Consider the following 7,843-nt stretch of genomic DNA (forward strand, 5'->3'; position numbering starts at 1 on the left):
AGGTTTTGAAACACATCAAAGTAACCTCTTTTCTCTGAATTTCTGAAATTCTGTAACTGTTCTCTATTCTTCCTTTTTGCTTAGGTTTGAGCTAAGAATGCTCCAGACTTTGAGATTACTTCTAAAATGGCAATAAAGATCAAGAAAGGCCACAGCAGACACATGGGGGAAGGCAGAGAAACAGTACAGCACACAGTGTCTGGTCAGCTTTGTAACCATCTCCTCCCAGGTGTCATATTCTTCTCTCATCAGCTATTCTGTGGAAGCATGCCTGAGGCAGGTCTCTGGCGGGAGGGGTGTGTGTGACAAGAGTGAGAGGGGTCTGTCTGGATGTGAATATATATTGAGAGCCAAGAATAAAGGAGACAGGAGTGGAACCAAATAGAAAAGGAAGAAATTGCCTTTACATAGTATGTTTTCAATCACTGTAGTTTTTGTAGAAAAAACATTGTGGGTATTCTGGAAAAAATGGAATCAAATTTACAGTTTCACAGTTTGTGACAAGAACAAGAAGATTAAGAAATAATCAGGGAATGCCTCTGGAAAGGGTGAAGGGACCTATTTGGCAAATACCCTTTAGTGAGACGAGAGAGCTGTGACATTCATTCATTTATACAGACTGCACACGTAAAAACGGAGGAAAACGACATCTGAAGTTATTCCTGGCCCTTCATCGTAATGAGTTATAGGTCAAGACCAAAGCTGTTCCCAGGTTTAACATAAACTGTGTTTGCTAGAAGCAAGCATCCACATGTCATTTCTGAATTTTGATTAAATTCATGGCAGGAGATTACGAGTATCTTTTGAATCTAAAGACCCTTTCTCGTTCGGCAAGATTTACTGCTTCTGAGGGTAACATAACTGTAGACAAGTTAGTAATGCTACTGATGGCAGTCAATGTATGCTGGGAAAATAAACATCAGTCTGCTAAGGAAGATGACAGCATGAGGTACCAGAAGACTGTAACAATAGTCTTAACAGTAAGAAAACGCAATTTCCCCTGCTGTGTTTTATGCCTAGTTTTATGAGTACTGTATTATACAAATTAATATTTAGTGCAGTTCAACATCATGGTTGTCAAACAGTAGTACCGCACAGAAACATTGTGAAATCACACATTTTCTGTGTTTGATAGAGGGTAATACTTTTTTCTGTGTTTCATCATAGCTGATTCAAGCTCTGGAATTGTCTCAACAAGGAGTCCCCCCTTTGCAGCCAATATTCTTATGGAAATCACCCTGACCTAGTGGAAGTCAAAGGAAAGCAGATTTTGTTTTCCAGTGTGCTGAGAAAGAATACCGTGGAATATTTGGGAGTATTTTGTATATGATAGCATTGAGATGACATATTGGAATTAAAGCACTGATTTCTGTTCTTGTCTCTTGCTCCGATTCATGTTGAGAAATAACAACTTTGGGGGATGGAGTATGGTAGTGACCCAGAAGGACTTTCCTGAGCTTGTCTTCTCTCCTGTGGTATGTTTGTAGCCTGATCAGGGCTTTTGAAATTTTGTATTATTCTAAGTGTTGATTTATTTGGTAATCTGTTGTATAGGTAGTGCAGGTTTATTCAGAATAGTAAAGAAGGCATTCTTACTATTTTTTATTTTAAAAAATGCACTGGACTTGATAGGGTTGAGAATCACTCTCCTAACTTGTTTCTTCTCTTTCTCCCTCCCATCCGTTCTCCCCACAGCAGCCAGAGTCATCCTCCTCTAACACTAGGAACCTGTCGTCTCTCTTCCAATAGTTCTCCACTGGCTTCCTTATCGCATAGAACAAAATGCCAAATGAAGAGCTGTGTGGTCTTTCCCTGATAACTACTCTGCTTCACCTCCTAACACCCTCCTCCTCCGGCAACACTCCCGGCACATTTCTGTCTGGTCAGACTGGTCCCCTGCAGCGTTCCTCCCACATCTAGCAAACTCCCACCTGAGGGTCTTTGCTCTTTTCCTTTTGTGAGAAATGCCTGTCATCCAGACGGCTTGATGGCAGTGCTATACACTTCATTCAAGTCTCTGCTAGATGTCTTCCTTCCCTATAAAAAACTGTCTTAGGCTCGCCGCCTTCATGATCTCTTCCCCTACCTTGGCTTCACTTTTTTCATCGTGTTTCTTAGCCCCCGCTACAACACACGCTTGTATTTTTTATTGTCTCTTCTGAGTAGAATATAAACTGTATGAGAGCAGAAGAGATTCGGTCTGTTTTGTTCCCCACTTGATCTGAGATGCCTGGTATAAACCTAGCACATAAGAGTCACTTAGTTATGTTGAATGAATGAGTGTGTGTGTTTTCCAGTTTCAAGTTTCAATACTGAGTGAGCCATTTCTTATGTGCAAAATCATGGACGATTCAGCTTTAAGCCTCAATTTCCACATCTTAATTAAGATGCCTACTTCATAGGTTAAGAAGCATAATTTATGTAAAGCCCTATTATATTGCATAGAATATATAAACATTCAATTTAAAATATCTATCCATCTATCTCATGTCTTCATCCAACTCTGCATTTACTTGTCCCTGTATCCTCCCTCTCATATCTGATCCACTTACTCTGACAATTCAGAGTAGTTAGATTCGCCCCAGTGTGCCTTTGGGCATGCACCTTTTGAGGTTTATGTATCTTGTGGGTATGCATAGAGCCTGAAAAGGATTTTCCCAAAGACAGAAACGTCTATAATCTGTTAGGTGTGATGGAAGAAAACTGGTATGGAAAAACCCTCTGGGAGCACATAATACTATTTTATTATTATTAGTCTATTCTAGAAAAAGGTTTCACCTAGTAGATCTATTTCACTCGATTTCATCTTTTCTTCTACTTCTGCAATTTTCACAGGAATTTAATTCAAGGAACTGTGTTAAACTTAATTGTCAGATGGGGGGAAATGACCATGATGTTGCTGCACCATAGGTACCTTTATAAAATTATTCATATAACAAGAGAAGTTGGATTTCAATAGAAACAATAATTAAAATCCCATTTATAACAAACTTAATTAAAGGATTCTGCTCCATTAGGGATACAGAAACAGAAATCAATCACACAAGTGCTTTCCTCAGTACTTTCACGCTCCCTTTTTTTCTTTCTCTGTAGGTCATCCAGGGTCTTTGCTTTATTTCAGTCATTAAGGAAAGTAGTGATTTGTGAGTCTGTTTATTGGTTATATGCAGGCAAACTCCTGGTTACCAAATAACCAATATTTTTTCCTTATTAGTGAAGTTTGGGGGGAAATATGCCATTTTTTGAATACAAAATAACTGAGTATTAAAAAGAAAAAGGGAATAACTATCTCATATATAGATTTATTCCTTAGAAGAAATTTCTAAATCAATTGCAGCATTGTTTTGAAATTTCAAAAAAAGTAGAAACAGTTCAACTCATAAGGAGACTGGTTAAGGGGGAAAAATGGCATAGTTACATAAATACAGTATTTTGTAAATTAAAACATACTCATTTACCTAGAAGAATATATATCAAATTGTTGAGTGGTTTTTGCTTTGGGATTAGAGTTATGAAGTAATTTCACCTTCTACATATATCAACTAGATAGAGTTTAATCGTCTAATAATTATAATGGTAATAATAAAACAATGCAGATTAAAATCATCTGCATTTAATATCTAGATACATTTTCTAGAAAAAAATCATCTGATATTAAGTACATTTTTCTATAATATAGGAGTCAGAAGAACTTACAAATTCAGTTCAGTGCTTCTGGGAAGAATGTAATTTGTAACATACATAGAGTCCTTGGGCAAGCTACTTACCCTAAGACTGTTTCCTCATTTGTAAAATGAAGATTATAAGAGTAACTACTTCAAAGATAGTAAAATTGAATGGGAGAATTACTACTCACACTAAATGCCATGTCAAAGGAAACTATTGGCCTGACTTATAAATCAGGACAGCAAAGCCCTTCCAGAAGAAAACGGCAGACCCAGGGCATGCTGATTATTAGTGATCGTACCCTTTGACTCCCCTCCAAAACTATGTATCTCTTTCTTCTTTCACGTATTTAAATAGAAATCATGATTTTACAGTACCTTCTTTTGGGCCCCTTTCTTAAGGTCATTGGAAAGAAAATTTCTCTTCAGAAGTGAAAGATGATGATGATAAGCTTGTCTTAACATCCTTTCTCACAACCCAGAACAACTGTGACTCGAGATACGGACCTACCCATTCCCTTTGCCTCGTGGGGTACCATGTTTGCTGGGACAGTGGTGACCCTTCCCCAAGCTTTCAGAGATGCAAGCTCTATACACATTGTTGCACTGTGATTTACTTTATCATGCAATACCTTTCCTCTTTCAGATGGGCTTTTACGTCAGGTAAACTTAGTGAATCATAAAACAACTACTGTTTTATCCACAGCTCTATGCAGGAGCACTACCTCCTTGAAGCAATCAGAGAATTCTCCCGCGGTATCTGATTGAGGGCTCAGAACTATGGAGGTCAGGAACTATTTCTATAGGACGCTGAGAAACACCAGTGTAAAACGAGTATCAAGGAGGCTTTTACTCAGTAGGTGCTTCCTGAGTTACCAGGTGTCTCACGGTAGTTAAGAAATACATAAGAATTCCCAGAGAAGCCAATAGGCAGAAGTTGGGACTGTTTCTACATTTTTCCTGGGCAAGAGGATCAAGTATTCACCAGATGAAAGAAAACACTATTCATTGTTTCCCACCAGATTATTCACTGTACTTGCAATTATTCACTGTGCCTTTTTATATTTGTTGGCTATAGGTTAAATATACATTCTGTTTTTGAGAAGTACAAATTTAACTATCTTATTCATATATATTCTTATAATGTATATTGAGGTCAGACTCTGAACTAGTGCCTAGAGCCTTATCCATAATACGTATTTCTAAGTTCTTTCATTTCATCCTACGACAGAAGGCAAGGATGTATGCAGACTCTTGGCAATTGTGATGACTCTGATATGCTCACATTATTTAGCAAATGGCACTGAATCAACATTTATTGGAATTTAGTTTCCAATTTTCATTTTCTTATGATAGTTTCATTTCTTAAATGATTCTCTTTTCAAAATGAAAGACTTTTTTTTTCCATTGAGTTTACCGTGTATTGTGTTAAAAGAGAGGTGAGGAGGACTATTTTCAAGCTTTATATTTGAAATTGTAAGATCCTTTGTTCATACAAAGAAATTAAATAATTGTTCTATCCCCATTTTACGGCTGGCCAGTTACTTCACACTCCCATGTTTACAGGCTGCCAAGGCAGTGATACATTGATACTAGTGTATCTAAAACCTCTAGCTGATCTAGTAAAGAGAACCAATTTTATTTAAGAACTATCTTTTCCAAGACTGTATAAAAATTTTTGTTTATAGGTAAAGCTTTGCATGCAGGAATTTTCTTTCCCCTCAGGAACTGAAAGGAAGGAAAACTGTGGGCCCAACAGAGCATAACAAAAGCAAAAACACAGAAAAACTAACAAATATACATACATCTGGGAGTGTTTCTAGAATCACTCATGGGACTTGTGTTTGAGCTACAGACGTGTGCTGTCACAGAAGACTGAGTGGTTAAACTGTTAGGTTCCTAGGAATCTTTCTTCCCTTTTCCCTCACCCATTTCATCACTCCTTCTCTACCAGGATACGTGCAATCTTCATCTGGCACCTGACTTGGAAGTCTAATATTTGGGTACTGTCATCGGTGGGGGACATTATAGCTGTTTCTCAGATATTTAAGATGTTCTGTCCAGGATTGTACTACTTTTCCGCTGAGAGTTAGTTGTGCTCATTTGCATTGTTTCTGGTCCATGAAATGCTAGTGGAGATAAACGTTTTACCCAGAAAAAAGCACTTTAAGAGTCACTGTGCAATTTATCATTTCTCTCTTTCCCTCTCCCTTTTTTTCAGACAGTGGTTACTCCATCAGCCTGGATTCCAGAGAGACAAGACATGGAGCTAAACCTCTAGACAACATGTACTGGACATGCAGTGTGAGGTTAAATAAATAAAACATTATGAGGTGCCCAGATTTTGGAATCGTTAGCATGCCCTAACACATCCTGCCTGATATACCACCAAACAGAGAGCGAGGTGTTTCAGAATACATTTTCCCAGAGCTGTGTTTATTGTTTGAGCTCCCCTTCTCTCCCCACCAAAATTAGCTAGCCCCGGGAGGAGCAGTCTTTCCCCAGGCAGGAAGATCCTTTTTTAAGATGTCAAAGCATCATAATATATAGAAAATTAAACACACACCATACACAGTGGATAAACCAATCTCAGTGCCAAGGAGGCAGGGATGCATATACTTTCTGCAGGAGGCCCTGAAAAGTTACACAGTATTAGGTAGTGGTGGGGCTGTTAATCCAAATGCAGAGAAAGGGAGCAAATATGTAGGAATAAGAGGTCAGCTATCACCAGAGATACCAATAATTCACAAAAGCGTACATAAGAAAGAACAGCCCAAGTTGCAAAAAATGCAAATTAATAAAAGGGTAATTTCTGGTGCAGATGGGGAAACACTGTTTTAACTTCTCTGATGATAATTTGACCTTAAATATTACAAGTTTTACTCCCAGGATTTCATCTCAGAAGTTCAGCATAAATTGCAATGAATTAAAAAAAGTTGCCACCTTCACCACAGCATGGCTTATAAAAGCACCACACTGGATAGCTTTTTAATATCCCATAGAATTGTTGGGAATTGCTGAAATATGTTACAGCATCTCCATGTAATAAAATATTTTAATGCCATTAAAAATTACAGTCTGAAATTCCATTTATGAAATACATCAGTTGAAAGACTCAAGTCCATTTTGTGAAGTAACACACCTGAATGAATCAATGTACTCATTATATTACCTGTGATTATTTCTGGTTATTTGAATAATAGACAACTTTTTCTTTGAACCAGTTTGCATTTTTCTAATTATTTTACAAGTAATAGTCATTACATGTAATTAAAATAATTTTCTTTTTAAAAAATGGGTCCAGGCAAACCCATAATTTGCAGTTGACTTTGTCTACACAGGACATAACATTTTGTCTCTGCGTCCAAATCTGAGGAAAGATAGGTTAAAAACAGTTATCAAAGCTGGCTACTCTGAATAACTCTCTACCGCTTTGTCAAGTGAAACATTTTTAGACATTTCAGACACACACACACTGTGCACCATTCACTTGCTCTCTGTCAGAGCCTTCTGTGTCCTATCTTTTTAAACTCTAAAAATACTCAGTGGTGAAATATTGATTTCCTCTCTAACTTCTGCTCAGCCTTTAGTTGAATGCCTGGTATGGATTCCACTCCGAGAAGATCAGTGCTTGACCCTGCACTTTGTTCTTTAGTGAAGAAACACACTGTATCTTCATACGCTCACCTGGACTGTCTGTGTCTTTTTCTTGGTGTCTTTGTTGTTATGGCACATCCAAAGGAGACCATTATTTTACATTAAACCCAGCCAATGGGAAAATATACAAGGTGCCTTTCTATGAAGGCAAACTGCCTATTAACCCAGTAGCTCTACTGCTTATTGTTTTTTTATTTATTTCTAAGTAAACTGCCATGGATTCAACTCAGCAAAGTTTATAAATTAGTAAAATGTCATTGGAATAGTAGTTGTAATGAAGAACTGAATTGTAATCTCCCTGAAAGCTGGAAGTTTCAATTTACTCATTTTTTAATTTATATCAAAGTATTTAATGTGTATTTAATATATAGCTAGTGATTCATACAAGAGTACAAAAATCAGTTGCAAATACAAGCCTATGTCAGAATTTCATACATAATTCACTCATTTATTCATTTATTTTCTCAACAAATATTTAATCACTAAATTATCACTAAGTTATTAGCTAATAATTATTATTT

The 7,843-nt window shown here is 37.1% G+C and overlaps 1 long non-coding RNA gene across 2 annotated transcripts in view; it reads left to right on the top strand.

Annotated features, from left to right (window-relative positions):
• The window catches only part of LOC105089208 (uncharacterized), a 131,724-nt gene extending 124,945 nt beyond the window's left edge, over positions 1-6,779 (top strand). For both annotated transcript variants that reach the window (XR_004141233.2, XR_010383592.1), the window contains exon 4: positions 5,887-6,779. This is a non-coding gene — a long non-coding RNA (uncharacterized LOC105089208). The remainder of the gene's footprint in view (positions 1-5,886) is intronic.
• The last annotated feature ends 1,064 nt before the right edge of the window (positions 6,780-7,843 follow it).

The sequence above is a fragment of the Camelus dromedarius genome, chromosome 13 (assembly GCF_036321535.1).
Source record: "Camelus dromedarius isolate mCamDro1 chromosome 13, mCamDro1.pat, whole genome shotgun sequence".
Classification (NCBI taxonomy): Eukaryota; Metazoa; Chordata; class Mammalia; order Artiodactyla; family Camelidae; genus Camelus; species Camelus dromedarius.